Consider the following 23340-nt stretch of genomic DNA (forward strand, 5'->3'; position numbering starts at 1 on the left):
TTCTCTCTTTAGTTTTTTTTGTTTGTTTTTTAAAGATTTATTTATTTATTTATTTCTCTCCCCTCCTCCCCACCCCGGTTGTCTGTTCTGTGTCTATTTGCTGCATCCTCTTTGTCCGCTTCTGTTGTTGTCAGCGGCAAGGGAATCTGTGTTTCTTTTTGTTGCGCCATCTTGTGTGTCAGCTCTCCGTGTGTGCGGTGCCATTCTTGGGCAGGCTGAACTTTCTTTCGTGCTGGGCGGCTCCCCTTATGGGGTGCACTCCTTGCGCATGGGGACACCCCTGTGTGGCACGGCACTCCTTGTGCACATCAGCACTGCGCATGGGCCAGCTCCACACGGGTCAAGGAGGCCCCGGGTTTGAACCACGGACCTTCCGTGTGGTAGACGGACGCCCTAACCACTGGACCAAGTCCACTTCCCTCTTTTTAGTTTTTCCAGTATTTGCTTCATGTATTTGGGGGGACCATGGTTAGGTACACAAATATTTATAATTGTTATTTCTTCTTGGTCGATTGTTCCTTTTGTTAATAGAGAGTGTCCTTCTTTTCCTCGTATAACAGCTTTGCATTTTAAATTTTTTTATTTTTAAAGAAGCTTTAGATTACATAAATATTACATCAAAAATATAGGGGATTCCCATATTCCCCACACCCTCCCCCTCCCAAACTTGCCCATATTAACAACATCTTTCATTAGTGTGGTACATTTGTTACAAGTGAACACATATTGAAGCACTGCTAAGAATGATGTACTATAGTCTGTATTATAGTTTACATTCTTCATGACATTGCAATGACAGATATAGGCCATTATACATTTTGTCACAACACACAAAATTGTGTGGGGTGGAGTGCAAAAAGCTTTGCTTTTAAATTCTGTTTTATGTGATAATTAGGCCATCTCTTTTTTTTGGTTACTCTAATACGATCTTTTTTTTTTTAATTTTTAAAAAATTTATTGAAGTATATCACTCATACATAAACATACATAAACAATAAGTGTACAGTAATAGTTGTGAACATACAAAACAAACATATATAACATCATTCAGGAGTCTCGCACCTCACCCTACCACTAATACCTTGCATTGTTGTTAAAATTTTATTCTAGAGATTAAAGAGCATTGTCAAAATATCACTACTAACCAAAGTATTTTCTCTCAACCCCCCCATTATTATTATTATCTTTATATCATTTAAACATGAATCCTCTACCAAAACATTCTTAATAAGTACTCTAGTAGAAGAGCTGCAATGACCTTGTATCGTTTCCTTTGTTTTTTTTTTAACCAACATGGGTAAAGGACAAAAAGAGCACTGATGGTTAAGTATTGGGAATAAAAGCTTCCTGGAAAAGACCTGATAAAGTGTTTATTCTATAAAATAGTTTGTTGTGGAGAGTTGTGCTTAATCTTATTAAAATCACTGTCATTCTGGTTATTCAACAAGAAAGTAAGGAATTTAACTACACAGAAATATTTTTGTAACGGTGTATAATATAATGTAATTTTACTCATAAATTAAATTGATATCTAATGATTTTTCTGTCAAACACACAACCAAATAGGTCACTATTTCATCATCATTTCTTAACTCTTCTAGGATTTTTGTAATGAATATTTCGATGATCATGGCTGGCTTTGAACTACTACACGAACAATGAGCCCTAAGTTAAACCGTGAGCTATAGTTAATATTACAATTACAAAAATGAGTTTTCATTGATTGTAACAAATGTTCCAACCAATGCAAGTTGTTGAAAAATAGGGTGGGGTAATAGGAATCCTGTGTTTTATGCATGATTGTTCTGTAAACCCACAACTTCTCTAATAATTTTTTAAAAATTATGCTCACCAATTCTAGTACTGCAAGAATAATTTTTTCCTTTTTTAAATATTTAAGATTTCAGGAAAAGGCATCATTTGAAATAATCTTTAAATAAAAGGAAAACCAAGAGTTTGTACGAACATAACCTGCCTACCTCCAAAGATCATGCAATAATTATTTTTAAATCAAGATTTTTTTAGCTTTCTTTTTTTACATGAAGTCAGCAGTTTAGGACCAAAGACAATAAAATTCACAGTTTTGTATGATCTGGAGCTACAGCTAACCTCAGAGTGTTGTTTAGAGAAGCAAAAGACCTCACTGGGAGAATGCAAGATTTCCTGACGGAGCATCATGGACGGAACCCTGAGTTCACAGCAAGACTTCGTGAAGGCTGAGCATCAATCATGAATTTAGGCGGGCAGGGAGAGAGGGCTGTGTTTGTCTTGGCAAGGTTGATGTTATTAAAACAGAGGACCGTGGACTCGTGTGGACCCTAACCATCCCTCCCAAAATAGTTATCATTGCCATAACCATAAATAAGTGGCTTGGAAAAGTCAGTACTATAGCACAGGGCTTTTGACATGGAGTTATAACACTGAACAGATTTTTAAAAATCAATTGAAATTGATCAAAAGCTATCTCCCTGTGACGTTTCTCTTGAGTTCTCTTTTGGACATGGTAGGGTAAATTTTACACAAAGCAGGCTCCCTAACAATTGAGAAGCTATTTATGCCATTAGAGACTTGAACATTGGGTTTTAATGGAATATTTCAATTATGATGAAGCCAATCATTTTTCTTCTTTAGACAAAAGAGATTAGAAAGAAGAGGACGCTCTTTAACATTTCTGAAAGTAAAGATTGTTTTAGAGAGAACAGGCAAAACCAAAAAAGAAAAGGAGGTAAGAAATAGCAGGGAGAACAGAAGAAAGCAGTGAACATGCTGGAAAGGAGGGAGTAGCGCCAGAAAGCTTATCTGCAAAAGGCTGTGGAGAAATGGTGTTTTCCCATGTTAGTATTTAGAACACTGCTATTCACTTGCTGAAAAGGGCTGAGTGCCAAATCCAGATGAAAAGTAAAATATGTAAGCAATTTCCAGATGTTTCCAAATATATGGATTTTTGGCAGCAAATAGATTTAAAAAAACCATCTAAATAACTGACTGAATTTTTTGCTTTGCATCTGTATATGTTAATATCATGTGACAGCCAATGATTAATCCATGTAAAGTGTGTTTCTAACTCTGGGCCTACTTAACTTATAGTTAAGGGTAGTTTCTATAGGCGAGTGCTTGTTCTGGCTCCAACACAGTGCTATGCTGCCACTATCTTTGTGTATCAGGGAAGTGAATGTTAAGCTTATTGTCATCACCCATGAAAAGAGGTAACGGTGTTTTGAAAGATAAAATATTTGCAAAGGGTAAGAATGCCTCCCTTTCAACAGCTTGATGTGCAAGAATTTAAAAAATCATTTTGATTGAATTATAATCTTTGGGATAGCTTGAAGAGCACATCCAGGAGTTGGTGAAAATCACCTTAAAAGAGGGGTTGGTTGACTCTTTCTGTAAAGGGCCAAATAGAAGATAGTTTAGACTTTGGGGGGGCCTACTGCCCCTGACACAACTACTCAACTCTGCCTTTGTATCATGAAAGCAGACAGAGACAATGAATGAGCATGGTTGTGTTCCAATAAAACTTGATTTATGGACACTAAAATTTGAATTTCCTGTAATTTTCATGTGTCACAAGATGCTCTTCTTTTGAAATTTCCCATACACTTAATAAATATAAAAGCCATTTTTCACAAGGACAGACATATAGACCAATGGAATAGAATTGAGAGCTCAGAAATCAACCCTCACATTTATGGTCAACTGATTTTTGACAGGAGGGGAAAAGACCACTCAATTGGGAATAAATAGTCTCTTCATCAAGTGATGCTGGGAAAACTGGATCTCCATTTGCAAAAAAGAAGGACCCATGCCTCACATCTTATACAAAAATCAACTCAAAATGAATCAAAGACCCAATTACAAGAGCCGTTACTATCAAACAACCTAGGGAAGCATCTTTAGGACCTTGTGTTAGGCAATGGCTTCTTAAGATTTATACCCAAAGCACAAGCAACAAAAGAAAAAGTAGAAAAATGGGGCCTCATCAAAATGAAAACTGTTGTGTATCAAAGGATTTTATCATGAAAATAAAATGACAGCCTGCACAATGGGAAAAAATATTTGGAAGTCTCATACCCAATAAGTGTCTAATATCCAGAACATATAAAGAAATCCTTTAACTTAAAAACGAAAAGACAACCCAATTAAAAATGGGCAAAAGATTTAAACAGACATGTCTCCAAAGAAAATATACAAATGGTCAAAAAGCACATGAAAAGATGCTCAATATCATTAGCCATCAAGGAAATGCAAATCAAAACCCCAATGAGAAACCATTTCACACATTAGAATGGCTGCTATTAAAAACATGGAAAATTACAAGTCTTGGAGAAGATGTGGAGCAATAGGAACACTCATTCATTGGCAATCCTGCTACTAGGTATATACCCATGGGATTGAAAGCAGGACTGGTACAGATATTTGCACACTGATGTTCATAGTGGCATTATTCACAATTGCCAAAAGAAGGAAGCAACCCAAGTTGCTTCTATTTATTGGTCCATCAACCGATAAATAGATAAACAAAATGTGGTATAGACCTATAATGGAATATTGTTCAGTCCTTAAAAGGAATAAAGCTGTGATGCATGTGACAACATGGATGAACCCTGAAGATATCATGTGGTGTGAAATAAACCAGTCACAAAAGGGCAAATATTGTATGACCTTACTGAATTGAAATAATTATAATAAGCAAACTCATAGAGCCAGAATCTGGAATATAGGTTACCAGGGGATGGCGTGGGGATAGGGAATGGCAAGTTAAAGCTTAAAATGTACTGTGTTCTTCTCTGGAACAGTGAAAATGTTCTGGTAATGGATGTAAATGTTCTGAAAATGTTCTGGTGGTGATGGTAGAACAACATTGCGAATGCAGTTAAGAACACTAAAATATATATCTGAATGTGTTTAAAATGGGCAATGTTAAATTGTATATATAGTAACAGAATAAAATTTTTTTTAAAATCCACTGACGTATACTATATAGATAGTGAACCCTAAGCTAAACCGTGGGCTATAGCTAGTATTACAATTAAGAAAATATGCTTTTATCAATTGTAATAAATTCTCTACACTAAAACAAGGTGTTAATTATAGGGTGGTAAATAGGTATCCTGTACTGTATGCATGACAGTTCTGTAAACCACAACTTCTCTAATACAGAACATTTAAAAAAAAATTCTTAGCTTTCAGGCTGTATGAAAAAAGGCAATGGGCTATATTTGGCCTGTGGGCCATGATTTTTCAATCTCTGTTCTAAAACATGAGCAATTTAGACTAATAATTATGCAGTAATAATAGTAAATGTGCCAAACACTACACTAAATCACTTTACATATTCTATAGCAATTAAATCCTCAAAATAACCCCATGAGGTAGGTGCTCTTATTTCCTTCAGTATACAAAGAGGAAACAAAAATGAAGAGATTTCAAGAACAGGTCATTGTGTATAGTTGCTTATTACATGTGGGTGCCCAGAAGAGGGAGTGAGTAGGGGTCACAGTCAAATCCTCCATCCTTCTAGAGACTTCATCTGCCTAGAGGACACCTGGTTCTAATTTCGCAGAGGTCCTACAGGCTAGTCTTGTGAGGACCTTGTCCAAGACTCCATGGCCACTAAGTGGCATGGCTGGGATTTGAACCCACAGTACTGACTCCAAGACTCAACTAAGCTGCTGAAGCTCTTTGCCCTGTGAGTTACTTATGTCTCAGAGTAGGTTTCTGCACAAATTCTTGTTTGTTTTTTAATAAATTCTCTCTTATTTCTCCAGGATTAACAGATTCAAGTATCTTAAGGTGACTCTGTTCCTGTACCTAGATATGTTTGTTCGCCTGGCCACCTTTTTGTTTGTTTGTGTGTTTTTTGTTAGAGAAGTTGTAGGTTTATAGAACAACCATCTAAAATACAAAATTTCCATATACCACCCTATTACTAACATCTTGCATTGGTGTGGTATGTTTGTTACAATTGATGAAAGCACATTTTTATAATTGTACTATTAGCTATAGTACATGGTTTAACTTAAGGTTCACTGTTTGTGTTGTGTAGTTCCATGAATTAAAAAATATATATGTATATATTTATTCTAGGAACATATATACAACCTGAAATTTCCCCTTTAAAACCACATTCAAATATTGTAATTCAATGCCACTAATTTCATTCGCAATGCTGTTACCGTCACTACCATCTGTTACTAAAACTTTTCCATCAATATGGCAAAGTATTAGAAGACATTAAACAGCAGTATCTCCAAAGATTACAAGAATGAAGTCATTCTCATGAAGGAAACCATGTTGTTTTCTCTTCACTTCAGTGACTATTTTCCAACCCAAACCAAAGGATAAGATGAATAACACCTTAAAACAGCAAACTAAAATACAATACGTGATTGTTGCCTGTAACATTATTTAGATTGAAAGGTCCAATATGATCAGTTTTCTGCGAGCTCAGCTAGATAGAATGCTAGTTATAGTTTCAACTTGCCCAAACGAATTCCACTCTTCACAACATTTTCTTCACATTCTTTCTTGCATTCCTTTCTCCATTCGTCCACCCCTAATGCAGGCCTTCACCTCCTTTTTGCCTAGATTATTGAAATGACCTCCCACAAGCTCCGCCTTGCTCCAGTCTCACCAGCTATCAGTGATCTATCATACAAACTTTTTAGAGTACAATTTTTAAAAATCACTTCACAGCCCAGTGTGAGGCTCCCTTTTGGTGTTCTGGGGCTTATGGCAACCATACAAACTTCAGAGCCACCCACTCAAAACCCTTTACAGGGTGACCCGTTCTTGTTCATCTGGTTGTCTACTGTTCCTCCAACTCAGTCTGGCCAATGTGTTTCCTTCTCATCATCACCTTTGAATAAATACTGTGCTCACACACATCTTTGAGTTCATGCTGTCCCGTGGTCTGGAAAGCCCATATTCTACCCGCCCGCTCCCTCCCCCAAATACACTATTCTTACATTGTTTGCTCAGGCATCACATCAAATTCCATTTTCTCCATGGAGCTCCATTCAGGTTCCAAGCTCAAAACGCTCTCTCCTTTCTACCACATATTTTGTGATTTGCCCCTTTTCTGTCCTGTTTTCTTAGAGTCGTTTTGTCTCAGTATCCCATTTAATAGCAGATTATAAACTTTCCGGCAGCCTTCATTCCCACACCCTGAACTCTGGTATGCAAGAACTATTTCATCTTTCTACGTTCTAGGTCTCAACTTAGATTTTTCCCATTCTGCTGGGACTGTGGAAAAAATAGCAAACAAGTGAAACACAATTAAACTTCAGCTCTAACCACCTCCCTGGAGCTGTGCCACAGTTCTTTGATCTTCCACAGAGCCAAGTGTTAGGGAGGCACGAGAAGCTAGGTGCTCTGTCATTGATCCATACGGGGGAGGCCTGGGAATTGCTCGTCTCTGGCCTCAGTTCTAATGTTTTCTGCTCCTCTATCGTGACATGCTGGGAGCCCAGGAATCTTTGTGAGGGCCGCTTATATTTTTGTCCAAAGTGCACAATGTAAGTGTGGCTCTCAGGTCTGGCAGTCTTTACAGGGGCTGCCAAAGGCAGGGCTCAATTCCTCTCTGTGCTTTGACTCGTCCCAGACCTCTGCCTCTTCCATACTTCCCCAAGGCCAGGGAATTGGGATATAGTTTGGAAGAACTTCTTCTCCACGCCTGTTTCTTCAGGACCTGAAAAGAGAATCTGCTTTCCCCAAGGGTTTAGGTTTTTATAAAACAAAGGCGCAAAAGCTTGTGGTTTTCTCTCTTTTCCTTCCAATCTTGTGACTGTCTTGAGACAATTACTGGAATGCCAGCGGAGTGGAGATTTTTTTGGGTAGGGAAGAAAAGTGAAAAAAGTGCACAGAGGAAAAGAAAAAGTGAGTATCTTAAAATAGTAAGCATCCACACATTTTTTGTTATTTCCGGTAGTACCTTACACAACATCAGAGACAAATCAGAAAGAGTTCAGTAAAGACTTATTTAACTCACTGATCTCTTTATTTACATTTGCAATGGAAACAATAAGAACTTCTAATTCTACCATCAGCTCTTTAAAACACATTTTTTCTTTTGGTACATTTACTTTAACAGCTGGATTAGGTTTGACCAGCATTTTTACCATTTAAGTAAACTGCTGTCCTCTTCCAGAGTTGCCGTCTTTCGTCCTCATTTAACATCCCTTTCAGAGAGATGAAGAAATGTAGGAGCTGTTTACAGAGAAGAAGCTTCGGCTCTCCATGACATCAGTAGGTAAGTAGGTGGCGGTGAGGTCTGTGCAAGTCACAGCCTGGAGAACTCCCTCTGCTTTCCAAAGGTATTCCTTGGCAGAATTCATTCGCAAGCAGTGTCCATTTAGGCTCTGCCAGGTATACCCCAATCTGAACATCTTGCTTCATCTGAGTGAATCCTAGGTATTTCTTCTTGGTTTCAAAAGAAGCTATAAACAAAGTGTTCTCAGGGAATGCCCAGTATTGGTAGTAGATTATTTCTAAATCAGAAAGGAGGGAGGTGTGGCTACATGAAAAAATATAAGGACAGTTACCCAGAAGGGGAAATGGATGCAAGCAAGGCAATTTTAATGTCTAATACAGTAACTGTGCCATCTGACTAGAGGCTAGGTTTTAGCTTGCCAAGATGCTCTCTGCTTAAAAAAAAAATCTCATTTCAGCTCATCATACTCAACAAGGCTGACTCTTTCTGTTTTTGTTTTGACAGCAGACAACATGATCAGCTATTCATATGTGTTCTGGAATTATAACTGGCACTATATTGAATCAGAAGGCTCCACTCTTAGCCAGCTGGTACTAGACTTGACTCTAAAGGGTTAAGTGGCTGTAAGAGCTTATTCATATACTTTAAAGGCAATTATTGTGCCCTACTCTCAAAAGAGAATTTTAGTGGAATTAGAGGTTAACAGCTTGAGTATGTTTAATATATTCAATTTCAGTTTCTAATGAACTTGCCTACCAGCCTTGGAAAATACATATTGTTGAGGGGTTGGTACTTGAAGCCCTCTGGTTTAGGGGCCCTGGCATGATAATCTGCTGTTTGTAACAGTTTTTCCAAGTCACATGTGAAGGAAGATGTTCACCCTGAGGACAGGCTCCCATGTGCACTTATCAGTACAACCACATTTTCTTTACTTTTCTCTTTCACTCAAGAAAACACAGCAGGGTGCAAGTGAGGGAGAGATGTATTTTTATCAGTTTGGATTTGAATCTGCTCTAATTTATAAAACCATTAGTGTTTGCATTGGTCAGCTCAGCCTACATTTTGCTGCAATAAGAAACAGTTCCTTATGGTTTAACAGGCCAAGTTTGTTTCTTATTCTATAAGAGTTGACAGTGGAGGGGGTGTTCTGCCAATCGTAGGCACCCAGGCTGGCAGTGACACCCTCTGGAAGCCCCCTCGCAGTCACAGAGCTGGGGGAAGGCAACGCGTGAATCACATACTAGTTCTCAAGGTTTTTGCCCAAAATGGTACATATCACTTTTGTTCATATTTTATCACCAAGTTAAGTCATATGGGCCATGCTTTGTGGGAACAGGGAAAGCAATACTACCATATGCTTGGAGTAGGAAAAATGGAATATTTATGAAAGCCATAATGATCCTTATGGATTCAGAAAGAGAAAAATTCTCAGTAAAAAATGAGCTGTGGAATGCCTCACTGCTCTGCCTATTAATTGCCCCTTCTAGTCCCCAATAAAAGCTCAGTGGTGAAACCCCTTAAACTGATGAGATTTCTTGCTGGACCATTTTCTCTATGATTGATACCTAGAAAGAAGGACATTTTAGATATTCTGCTGATATATATTGCCAAATTCTGGTGTAGCAGATTTTAATATTTTATACATATGCATATATATACATATATTCTAGCATATTGTATGGATAAACACTGGGACTATAATATACATTCAAAGCCAAAAGATGAAAATAGTCCTCCAAGAACACAATGAAGGACCTGACTGAAAACTCAACTAAAAGAACTGTGTAGAGGTGATGGAAAAGTTCTGGTAATGGATGGTTGTGATGGTAGTACAACATTGTGAATGCGATAACGCTGAATTACATATTTGAATGTGATTAAAAGAGGGAAATTTTAGGTCATAGACATGTTCCTAGAATAAATTTTTTAAAAATAGCTATCTAACATTAGTCTACATAGTGCAATCCCATTTCTATAAATACATGTCTCTTTGTAATGCTTATGAAAAAAACTGGAAGCAGATTCACTAAAATGCCAACAGTGGTTCTCTCTAGGTAAAATAGTGAATGATGTGCTATTTTTTCTTTTCTTTTTGCTTTGATCTGTATTTTCTATAATAAATGTCTTCAACAGAAAAATAATGATCTTATCGCACTTGTGTTAGGTGAAGCACTGCAAAGCAGTTGTGGTAGGCAGAAGTCCAAGACAGCCCCAAGAGTGCCCAAGAGTCTAGTGCACGTGCCTTAAGTCGTTCCTTACCTTTGAGTGTGGGTGCGGTTGAGGGTGCAATGTCATATCACTCCTGTGACTATGTTGTGTTGTGCCTGGACCTCTGGCCATTGAGACCTGATAAAGAATAAATACGTATTGTTTTAAGTCACTAGGTTTGGGGTTATTCCATATGTAACAGTAGAAAGCTAACATGGCAGTATTAACAACTGTCAGAAGATTCTACTGCATAAAACCAGGACAAATGAGGATGAGCACATAGTTTGAAAATAAATCAGAATTGCAGTTACCTTTGTATCATGTGACCTACTTAGTGGGGGCATGAGGGAACCTGACAGAGTTCTGGAAATGTCCTGCATCTTGATCTGGGTGCTTGCACAGCAGTGGTCATATGTGGACATTCATCGCACTGTATACTTAAGCTTTGTGCAATTAAACTTGTAACTTACACCTTGATAAAAAAAATAATAAAGTGCAGTGAACTTGATATCAGTCATTATCAAGATTCTTTAAGCTAAACTCTGGGTGCCCTGTACAGGGTAGGCACTCAAGAGATATATATATATTTTTATTGTTGAAATTCCTAGCTCTGTTTACTTTTTTGCTATGTAAGTGAGTCAAGACACAATATAGGATGATTATCAAGGCACCTCTCATATTACATTATGTTTATATAAGAAGTTGACTAAATATGCACTCATATTTTGCTAGGATTTTGTGAAGTAAAAATTCTTGAAAGATAGGCATTTATTTTACCCAGTTACATAGACTGTTTTTTTTAAATAAGTCCTTTGCAGCCCCACCTTTCCCCACTTCCTGAGACAAGTCACATTCTCCAACTCTAATAAGTTATTTGTGATTCTCAGAACAGACCAAGACCTTTTGACTCTTGCCCGTATATTCCTTCCTGAAATGCTGCCATGTCTTTTTAGACCTGCTCACTCCCTCAGTTAATCCACTCAGAAAATTTTATTGAGCATTTACTTTGCACTAGCTGCATTGGTGAACAAGACTTAATCCATGACTTTGTGAAATTAACAGTCCAGTGGGTAGATGGGCACTTGTCCTTTAAATCTTTATTCAGTTACCAGCTTTTTTGTGAACACTTCTCTGACTGCTTTCCCTCACAGGATGCCCTATTCCCTATTTTCCCCCATTACCATCACGCAAGCCTCTCCTGGCAAGTTATACCTACATCTGCCCTTCAGGAATTCTCTCCCTGAATCACATTTGTTTATATCCTTGTCTTCTCTAGTAAACTGTAAGTTATTTGAAAATGGTATTCTATTTTTTTTTTAATCTGTGTTTTTTCTGCACCAAGCAGTCTGCCAAAAATTGACATTCATTTAAGATAAATATAATGACTGAGTTGGGTGTTGGGTAGAGGGTTTAAAGTTATAGTTAAATTGCAGATGCTACCTAAAGATCACAGTCCCTTAATATCTGTAGTTTATTGAAAATTTTAGTTAATAGTTATAATGGGTAGAGAAAATGAGGGGAGCACTTTTAAAGTTTTCCTCCTTATGATGGATTTATATTAATTAAATGAAGGTATGTAGGAACCTGTGAACATCTACTCCCTCTTCTAGAAAATGGTTCCCTTTCTTATTAATGAAATTGGATCTAGTACAGTATAAATCTCCCAATGATTATTTCACTCATTTCATACATACCAATGAAGATGAGCATACAAGTTTGGTGATGGTAGAAATCATTTATGCACTGAAGGGAAAAATAACACCAGGACTCCAACCCTCTACTGAATTTGCACACTGTTTTTAAGATTTATATTGGCATATTAATAAGTAGCTGAGTGCATTAAATAAAGAACATGTCATTGAAAAGGTTATAAGAATCTTGTGGTTGAGAGTAGATGATATACCCATTCTGTAAGTCTCTTTCCTTCACACATAAGCTACCATTTTCAAGTTTTCTATTTCTAAAAAAAATCATATTCTTGAAGAATTTTGGGGGTTCTCAGTTATTATAGAAGGACTGCTTTTAATACAGGATGCTACAGTTATGCCTGTCTCCTTTACACTGTATGTAGTCAATATTTTAAAATGTGGGTGATAGTCTCAATAGCTAAGACAGAAAGTATTCTGAAAATAGAATGCCAGATTTTATGATTGTGCCTACATTTATTAATAACTTCTAGAAAGAATAAAAAGGGCCTGAAAAGTTCTCAAGTCATTGTTTCATCTGCAAGAAATGAACTAAGTTCCTCTTGGATGTGAAATATACCTTATTTTCTACAAGTCCACAGGCTTAGTCAGCTATAGTTGAATCCTGTCTGACCAGGTGACCATAAAACCTAAACGTGTCAATGTTAATTTCACAGTATATCCAACAAAAGTTGGTTTAAAAAAATTCACAGAGAGCATTTGTGTATGTGTATCAATATGTAAAGATGATTTTTAAATTATTTCATAAGGATATTGAAATGAAACAATCTTCCTACAAGAAAGGAGGTGGTTTTGTGTTACTGTTCTCTTCCTCCCCCTTTGTGTCTCTGCATGTTGTGGGTGTAAAGATTCAGGGATAAGTCACAACAGCCAAGTGCCAGGGGATTGAGTAATTGGTTGAGTGTGCTTTTTCTGACTGTGGCGGGACCAAAACACGGAACCGAGGGTCAGAAACGCACAGCGTCTGGACGCGTGGTAGCTGTGGTTTTGACTAGACCCAGAGCTCTGCCGGTTGGGGTGGCTTTCTACTAGAGAAAGCGACACAGTTGCAACAATTTCTGCATTTCCTTTGCCTTTCTTATTTCTTTTTTTCTCACATGCGTACCTCCAGCTGTATCTTGGTACTGTATATATTAACAACAATGAAAGAACTTTTCATTTCAATTTCTTTTTATTTATTTATTTATTTAATTCCCCCCCTCCCCCAGTTGTCTGTTTTCTGTGTCTATTTGCTGCGTCTTGTTTCTTTGTCTGCTTCTGTTGTCGTCAGCGGCACGGGAAGTGTGAGTGCACTCCTTGCGCGTGGGGCTCCCCTACACGGGGGACACCCCTGCGTGGCAGGGCACTCCTTGGGCGCATCAGCACTGCGCATGGGCCAGCTCCACACGGGTCAAGGAGGCCCGGGGTTTGAACCACAGACCTCCGATGTGGTAGACAGATGCCCTGACCACTGGGCCAAGTCCGTTTCCCTCAATTTCTTTTAAGACACCTAATCCCATCCCCCTACCTCCCACCCCACTGGGCTGCCAGTTAACTCTTTCCACTCCTTTTGGTTGTATTAACCTCTCTTCCTGGGAGTCTGGATCTGTTTTCTGTTTTCCTGGATGAATCGAGATAGCAGGAAGAGTTGAAGTGCTGACTTTGTCTTATTCCTTATTTTACCACAAAAGCAAAGGAAGGTGGGTATTGGGGAGGGGAATGGTAAATCAGAGTGAGACATTGTCCACTCCCTTTTACTAGAGGGGTTTCCCCATGTATTAGTCTAGGGAAACAGAATCAACAAGAGATATCTGTCAATAGTATGCTATTTTATCAGAGTCTCTCATGTGACCGTGGGGATGCACAAGTCCAGGTTCTGCAGGCAGGCTGCAACCAGGGGCTCCGATGAAAGTCCAGTGCAGTTCTTGATGAGTTCTGGGAGATGTTGGCTGTCCAAAGACCAGCTGGGAAATTCTCTCTCAATGCTGGAATCACTTCCCCTTTTAAGGCATTCAATTGATTGGGTTAAGCATCACTCATTGCTGATGGCAATCTCCCTGATTGATGTAGATATATAATCAGCTATCTATGATTTACCACTGCAGTAAAGTCAATGGTGACTAAAGTTCATAAATGCCCTTGTATTACAGTTAGTCCAGTGCTTGCTTGACCAAACAACTGGGCACAATTACCTGGCTGAGTTGACACAATGGGCTAATCATCACACCCCATCACACCAGTTCCTTTGCGGTACTAACTCCTGAATCAGATCACTCTTTCCACCACTTCTCCCAGTGACAATACACTGAGGTTGGCATCTCTGCTGGAGGGAAACAGGAGGAAGACACTGCAAGTAGTGGGGAATATATCCAGCCTATCTTATAAGAAATGTAATAAAGAGTTATGAACAAGCTTCTAAGGTTTGAACTCTGGCTCTTCCACTTCCTAGTGTGGGTCCTTGGATAAGTCACCTGGCTTCATTTTTGTTTTTTTTCCTCATCTTCAAAACAGGGATAAAAATACCTACCTTGCAAGGTTGATATGAGGGTTAACTAAAGTACTTAGCACCAAGTTTGGCTTGGGGTTAGTTATTTTTATTAAGTGGTGCCAACAGGTAGGATATAGTTTCTTGGAAGCACTCACACAAATTCTCTCTGAATCAAGAAGCCATGAAAGAGAGCTCTGGCACCCACCTCTCTTCCCTCTCCAACTGATCCCCCCGACCCCATATACAAAATTTCTTTCTTGGCATTTGGGATAGGAGAAAGAAGTCAGCCTCCTGGGATGGTGGAGGAGGCAGCTGGTCAGGTCCAGATAAGACTTCAGGAACTCAGTCAAGTGGTCTGCATCTGGATATACCCTAATCCTTAGAAGGAACTGCAGGGCCAGGCTGGAAACTGAGGCAAAGTCCAGAGAAATGGGAAACAAAAGCAAGTCCATGGCTTGACAGGTAGATTCTAGGGATGCCGTGACTTTCTCCAGCAACACATCTAATTCTGCTGCTCACTGGCTGGAGGTTCTGAGCTGACTTCTACCAAGGGCTGGTTCTGAGTTGAGCTGATCCCTCCAGGTTGTCTGGCTTCAAAATTCCTTCTCCAGCCTGGCTGGTGAGTGTGCCTTCATGCCATCTCCATGTACTCTCCCTTCACATGCATACATTGCCACTCCAGCAAATGAGCCCCTTACCCTTTTCTCCAGATGTTCTTTAAATATGCAGAAAGTCTTCACGTGTTCTAAATTAGTGTCTTCCTTTTACCCCTGGACTATAAACATTGGCATTCCCCCCAAAACACTCCTGTATGTGGCAATTTAAAAGTGTCAACCCTGGAGACTCCTGTCCTCTGTTAGGTAGCAACTCTACGTTGAGGTAGAGATGGACATATTTTACAGCAACAAGTGTCTGCAGGTCTACATGAATCCCTGGCTGACCCTGCGGTCTTTGATGCTTAGAGAGATTTCACTGGAATTTCTGCCTCTGAGGGTGTTTCAACATCACACTGGGCCCTGGATTCCAGTCCCAAGGAAGTCCCTCCAGTGTTGGTCAACTCACTAAGAGAGGGGCTCTGCACAGCAGCTCTCACGGCAAAGGCTGCACTGGTCTTCACAGAAGTGCCTGAGTCCTCTCCCGTTCCCAGTTTAATCCTCCGTGGACCAGACCCATGGGGTTTAATTGAGCCTGCTTCCCTTCTTCCTCTCTCCTCCCACTGTGATGAGGGGAAGAATGAGGCTCGCATATAACACAGTGTGAAATAGACAAGAGGAAACAGAACCTAGGGTAAAAATTCATTTTTCTTGTTGCCATATTTCTTTGCTTGTTATAGTTTCCTTGCACCCTAGAGCTCTTGTCAGCGACCCATTTTGTGAATGGAGACATTTCTGCTTTGAAGTCATAATTTATCCTGCAAGAGCTGCTAAAAGAAGCACTTTTAAACTCAGATCTGAGCGTAGGCTGGGAATTGTAAGTCACTTCCCAGCTCTTGGGTAAATTACAAAGAGTGGAGTCTTTTTACCTCAGGGAGTCAATTTCAACTTATTGCGTTTTCCTATGAAGATGGTTTTCTCAAACATTTTCTCCCCCTTGCTTTCATTAGAAATTCTGACTTAGGTTGTACAAATTAGCTGCCTGTGATTTATTTATGACATTTAGTTTGCTGTAAGTTAACTTTGTCAGTACCCCATCATTAACCATCTAGCTAAAGAAGAGTTTTTAAAATTAGCCCATGGAAAGCCTAGGGAAACACTATATTTCTCCAACCTACTCAAAGGCAATTAAAATTTCTATCAGTCATCTCTCTTCCCAACCCTGAGAGAGAGAATATGTCTGGAAGGTTGAAATGTGGACTCTTGTATCTAAACGCCTGGATTCAAATCCTGGCTTTACTACTTAAAACTCTGTGACCTCAGGCAAGCTACTGGAGTGCTCTGTGCCTCAGTTTCCTCATCTGTAAAGAAGATTAATGCTAATCTCTTCTTCACAGGGTTGTTGCAATTGGTAAACTAATTAAGATATACAAACACATGAATTAGCAGGGTGTCTGACACATAGAAGGCAGAAAGTAAATATGTTCTCTTCTTATTAAATTGTCTTCTAAATATATTGTATTTGAAAACCTGGAGGAGGGAGACATATAGATGGATCAGGAAAGTATATACTTTTAAAGCCAGCTATCTTTGGCTTTTATGGTTTGATTTAGGTATAAAAATAGTTATTAGAAGCAGATCAGATCTAACAAAAAGATGTTCATAGATTGAGTCCCAGAAAGTGTTTTGTTTTTTGTTAAATATAATCAGGTGCATTAACTGTTTAACTCTCTAGGGTTTTTAAGGAAGTGTGATTTTGAAGCTCATATCTTAAAGGGTAAAGAGAAATGCCTTCAATGTGTAAGTTTGCATACGAACACACATCTGACTGAACAGGGCTATTTAAAGTGGTCAACCTCTCCAGCTCCGGTGTCCCTTCCTCACCACCTTCCCGCACACTCTCAGGAGGGACATATAATACATTTTACACAAGCTCTACAGAAAAGAAAAATAATGAAAACACGCTTTTGTCTCCATATGGTATTGCTTCTTCTACACACTGAGTTTTCAGGGTTAACTATCTTGTTAAATTTGCGTATGGCTGACAAAGCTATTCAGGGATACACAATATACTCCAGCATTTGATAAGCTGCCAACTTTTCCTAAGAGGATTCTTTTAGAGCCCCCTAAAATGTCCCTTTGTTGCAATCCACAGAAAGTCACAAGAGAGCAGCTGAACTGTGTAAGTTCGAGTTTTAGTAAGAACCCACTGGGAAAAGGACAACTACTTTCTTGCTTACACACACACACACACACACACACACACACACACACACTCATACCCCAAGACTGTCCTCTTCCCTTATTCCTGTACATTTTTCTTGGGAAAACAAATTGGAGCTAAATCTCTCCTGATCTGGAACTGTTATTGCCTTACTTTTCCAGAAGTTCAAAATGCATTACAATTGCTTCTTAATTTGTACAATGTATTTAGAAGGGCTCTGCTATCATATCCATTTTATTGCCAGAAAGTTCAAGGAAAATTCCAGGGATTTGGCCAATCATGGTATAAGCCATATTAATCACCTGCCAGTCACAATTCAGCCATGTGGACTCGGATCTCTCTAATTTTTTAGGAGCCCTCGAAAAGAAGTCACACCACTTGAATTTCTGGGAGTGGTGGGTATAAGCAAGAAGGCTTACACAGTCAACCTGGTGGTTCAGAGTTATGTTTCCATCATCATTCCCCTTCTTCTCTGATCTCATAGCTAAGGTCAGATCCTCCTGTTTCTTGCTTTCAGAGCCTGCAATACCATTCCCATGAGACACGCATCAGATTTATAATCTTTTTTTTCTTCCTGTTCCTCCTTTGATTTTTTTTTTAAAAGATTTATTTATTTATTTAATTTCCCCCCTTCCCTGGTGTCTGTTCTTGGTGTCTATTTGCTGCGTCTTGTTTCTTTGTCCGCTTCTGTTGTCGTCAGCGGCACGGGAAGTGTGGGCGGCGCCATTCCTGGGCAGGCTGCTCTTTCTTTTCACGCTGGGCGGCTTTCCTCACGGGCGCACTCCTTGCGCGTGGGGCTCCCCCACGCGGGGGACACCCTTGGCATGGCACGGCACTCCTTGCGCGCATCAGCGCTGCGCATGGCCAGCTCCACACAGGTCAAGGAGGCCCGGGGTTTGAACCGCGGACCTCCCATATGGTAGACGGACGCCCTAACCACTGGGCCAAAGTCCATTTCCCCCAGATTTGTAATCTTATATTTATTTTATTATCACCTGAATAATCTCTGTCTTCCTCCATGTAGGCAGGGACTCCACAAATGCAGGGAGAGTGTTTTACTCACCACTGTATTCTTAGCACTTAACCCAGTGCCTGGCATACAGCTGGGGCTTAATAAATAATATGCTGGTTGAGTACTCCCCTTTGTGCATGTTTCTTTTGCCAATTCTTAGTGTTCTCTGTAAGAACACGACTCTCAATTATTGGTTCTATTTGGGACCAGACAGCGGAGCGATAGCTGAAGTTACTAGATAATTCTTTTGGACAGACATGGAGGTGTTCTATCAATCAATCATTTAAAATGAATTTATTAGATTTACACCATATACTCACTTTGACTCAGTGCTAAAAATTGAGGGAGATATTGGAAAATATAAAACCCCTTTGCTTAGGGAACTTCAAAATCCAGCTGGTAAGATGAGTCTTACACAAATGTCCTCAGTAAATGCTTGAAACAAATGGAGACTGATTCTAAGGGAAGTAAAATTTCAGAGAATGGAGAAATAAAGGATTTGGGAATGGATGGTAAATTTTTATATGGGAATTAGGACTTGTGGCATGGGTAAATTAGCATCCCCCAAGTCTTAAATGTCTGTGATGGTTAGGCTGTTGTGTCAACTCAGCTAGGTAATTGTGCCCAGTTGTTTGGTCAAGCAAGCACTGGGCTAACTGTAATACAAGGGCATTTATGGACTTCAGTCACCATTGACTTTACTGCAGTGGTAAATCATAGATAGCTGATTACAATTACAAGTCAGGGAGATTGCCATCAGCAATGAGTGATGCTTAACCCAATTGGCGGAATGCCTTAAAAGGGGAAGTGGTTCCAACATTGGGTGAGAATTTCCCAGCTCATCTTCAGACAGCCAACATCTCCCAGAACTTGTCAAGAACCTTCATCGGACTTCATTGGAGTCCCTGGTTGCAGCCTGCCTGCGGAACCTTGACTTGTCCCCACGATCAAGTGATAGACTCTGATAAAATCACATACTATTTACAGATATCTCTTGTTGATTCTGTTTCCCTAGAGAACCCTGACTAATACAGGTTGGTACCGGGAGTGGTTCTTGAGGAACAGAGTCTTAAACATGGGGTGTCTAAGGTGGTTCTGGGAGTTTTGCAATTGTCTCTCTATACTAATTGGACTCAAGGGCACTGACGATGCCCTTTCCAATAACGAAGAGACTGCTAATTGTCTATGGAGTGAGTTGGCAGTCGAGATACACAAAATATTATCACTGGATTCCCCTACTTCCATGCTTATAAGAAGCAAGGATCTGGGTAAGTGTGTTTTCAATACCCTAAGAGAATTTTGTGGAGTCAAACGGTATAATGATGTTGGATGGCTCCTCCTAGATACTCTGGATACTGTTACAAAAGAAAGAGATGAGTTAAAGGCTTCAAATTCTTAAACACTGCATGAATGATGGGAAAGTTTCTGTGTATGCTCTGAAAGAAAATCTTGTCTCCAGGCTCGAAATATCTGAGAATCAAACTCACCCTCATTGCTTGAGTAGCAGAGTTAAAAAGGAAACTAAAATCTCAACCCTGCAGGGTTTCTGCAGTTAAAGTAAAGGCATTGATTGGAAAAGAGTGGAATCCAGAGAATTGAGATGGAGACATGGGATGATGATAATGTTGGTGGAGACATTGGAACCCTGAATTCTGCTGAGACTTTACCAGGTAAGCCTGTGATGGCCTGCCCTGTCCAGACCACACCTTGTCAACCTTATCTAGTCCAGCCTCCAGCCTGCACCAGGGAGTCTGGACCTCCTCCCAGCCCTGAGGCACGTACCAGCCAAACTCCAGCATGCACTGCCCAGCCTCCAGTTAGCCCTGAGGAAACTGCCTTCCAACCCCTGCCTGAAGAGATTAATCCTGTCTCACCAGAAGAAAATGCAATGGAATGCCTTGAGGTCAGTAGCCTGCAAGGCATTTCTAATCCTTCTCCTTACCCACCCCACCACCTCTCTTGTCTTCTAGACCTATTACTAGACTAAAATCACAACAAGCCCCCAAAGGTGAAATACAAAGTAAGACCCTTGAGGAAGTAAGGTATATTCAGAAAGAACTGCATGAGTTTTCCAATTTATATAGACAGAAATCAGGGGAATATGTGTGGGAATGGATACTGAGGGTATGAGATAGTGGTGGAAGGAATATAAAGTTGGATCAGGCTGAATTTATTGATATGGGCCCACTAAGCAGAAATTCTGAATTCAATGCTGTAGATCAAGGGGTTAGAAAGGGCTGTAACAGTTTGTTTGGGTGGCTGATTGAAACACTGACCAAAAGATGGACTAGCATGTCTGAGATTGAGATGCCCAATTTGCCCTGGTATACAGTAGAAGAGGGAATTCAAAGGCTAAGGGAGATTGGAATGCTAGAATGCATTTACCATGTGAGAGCTGCCCACCCACCCCAGGAATGTCCAGAGGACACACCTTTAACCAGGACTGTGAGAAATAAATTTGTAAGACTAACTCCATCTTCCCTGAAGAGGTCTGTGGTTGCTCTTCTCTGTAGTCCAGATATTACTGTAGGGAGGGCTGTGATGGAATTAGAATTCTTAAACTTTATGGGGATGATCCAGATCTCAATCTGGTAAAAGGCTCGTATTGGCAGTTAGTTGCCAAAGTCAAGGTGGGCGTGGCTACTGCAATGAAAGGCAGATTCAAAAAAGCACTTAAAAATAGTCTGAGTTGCCTAGAGTTACAGCGTTGGCTAATACAGCATGGGGTACCTAGCAGTTATATAGATGGGCATTCTATTAAATTTCTCCTGGATCTGTGTAAACAGAAGAGTTCTAGGTTGAGTGAACAAAACCCTAACTCAAGTTACAGACTCAGAGAATCACAGCCCTTTAATCAATTCTCAGACTTGAGATAACTTACAGACCCAGAGCCCCTTGAATGAAAAGGCCAGGTCTTCTTGGGGAAGGATCGTGTTAAACTGTCCAAAATTTTTACTGTTAATCTCCCTTTCCCCAAGGAGATCTATGGCTTTTTACCAGAGTAACTGTGCACCGGGGAAAAGGAAATGATCAGACATTGCAGGGGTTATTAGACACTGGCTCAGAAGTGACATTAATTCCAGGAGATCCAAAATGTCACTGTGGTCCCCAATCAGAGTAGGAGCTTATAGAGATCAAGTGATTAAGTTCAGGCCCATCTCACAGTTGGTCCAGTGGGTCCCAGACCCATTCTGTGGTTATTTCTCCAGTTCCAGAATACATATTTGGAATAGATATACTCAGTAATTTGCAGAATCCCACATTGAATCTGTGACTTGTGGAGCGAGGGCTATTACGGTTGGAAAGACCAAGTGGAAGCCATTAAAATTGCCCCTTCCTAGCAAAATAGTAAACCAAAAACAGTACCAGATTCCTGGAGGGATTGCAGAAATTTGTGCCACCATCAAGGATTTGAAGGATGTAGAGGTGGTGATTCCCACCACATCCCCATTCAACTCTCCTATCTGACCTATACAGAAAACAGATGGATCTTGGAGGATGACAGTAGATTATCATAAACTTAACCAGGTGGTGACTCCAATTGCAGCTGCTGTCCTAGATGTGGTATCATTGCTTAAGGAAATCAGCACATCCCCTGGTACCTGGTATGAAGTTGTTGATTTGGCAAATGCTTTTTTCTCAATTGCCATTAGTAAGGACCACCAGAAACAGTTTGCTTCCAGCTGGCAAGGCCAGCAGTATACCTTCACTGTCCTGCCTTAGGGGTATATTAATTCTCCAGCCCTATGTCATAATATTGTCTGCAGGGATCTTGGTCATCTCTCCCTCCCACAAGACATCACACTGGTCCATTATATAGTTGATATCATGTTGACGGGACCTAGTGAGGAAGAAGTAGTGAAGACTCTAGAATTAGGAAGGCATTTGTGTGAGAGAGGAAGTGAGATAAATCCAACTAAAATACAAGGTCTTAATGTCCACATAGAAGAGGTGGCATTGGATTGGGAAAAGTGGACATGGTGGACGATGGGTAGGGGGAAAGGCAGGAAGAGATGAGAGGTGGAGGCGTCTTTGGGACATGGAGCTGCCCTGGATGGTGCTTCAGAGGTAATCACCGGACATTGTAAATCCTCACAGGGCCCACTGGATGGAATGGAGGAGAGTATGGGCCATGATGTAAACCATTGTCTATGAGGTGCAGAGGTGCCCAAAGATGTACTTACCAAATCCAATGGATGTGTCATGATGATGGGAACGAGTGTTGTTGGGGGGGGGAGAGGGGGGGCGGGGGGGTGGGGTTGAATGGGACCTCACATATATATTTTTAATGTAATATTATTACAAAGTCGATAAAATAAATAAATAAATAAATAAATAAATAAAAATAAAAAATAAAACTTTCAACAGGCAACAACAACAACAAAAAAAAATACAAGATCTTTCCACCTCAGTTAAATTTCTAGGTGTCCAGTGGTGTGGGGCATGTCAAGATATTTCTTCTAAAGTGAAGGATAAGCTGTTGCATCTGGCCCCCCCTATGACCAAAAAAGAGGTACAATTCTTAGTTGGTCTCTTGGATTTTGGAGACAACACATTCCACATTTGGGTATGCTACTCAGGCCCATTTACTGGGTGACTAGAAAAGCTGCTAGTTTTAGTTGGGGACTGGAACAAGAAGAGGCTCTCCATCAGGTCCAGGCTTCTGTGCAAGCTGCACTACCACTTGGGCCGTATGATCCAGCAGATCATATAGTGCTGGAAGTTTCAGTGGCAAATAGAGATGCTGTCTGGGGCCTTTGGCAGGTCCCTACGGGAGAATCACAATGCAGACCATTAGGATTTTGAAACAAAGCCCTGCCATCCTCTGCAGATAGCTACTTGCCTTTTGAGAAACAGCTTTTGGCCTGCTACTGGGCCTTACTAGAGACTGAAAGTTTAACCATGGGCCATCAAGTTA

The 23340-nt window shown here is 40.1% G+C and overlaps 1 long non-coding RNA gene across 1 annotated transcript; it reads left to right on the forward strand.

The window, feature by feature from the left end:
- The first annotated feature begins 7567 nt into the window (after positions 1-7567).
- LOC131273662 (uncharacterized) lies at positions 7568-22636 on the forward strand. Its single transcript, XR_009180930.2, has 3 exons — positions 7568-7878; positions 8150-8251; positions 19964-22636. It is a non-coding gene; the product is annotated as an uncharacterized lncRNA (long non-coding RNA).
- The last annotated feature ends 704 nt before the right edge of the window (positions 22637-23340 follow it).

The sequence above is a fragment of the Dasypus novemcinctus genome, chromosome 2 (genome assembly GCF_030445035.2).
Source record: "Dasypus novemcinctus isolate mDasNov1 chromosome 2, mDasNov1.1.hap2, whole genome shotgun sequence".
In the NCBI taxonomy this organism is placed as follows: Eukaryota; Metazoa; Chordata; class Mammalia; order Cingulata; family Dasypodidae; genus Dasypus; species Dasypus novemcinctus.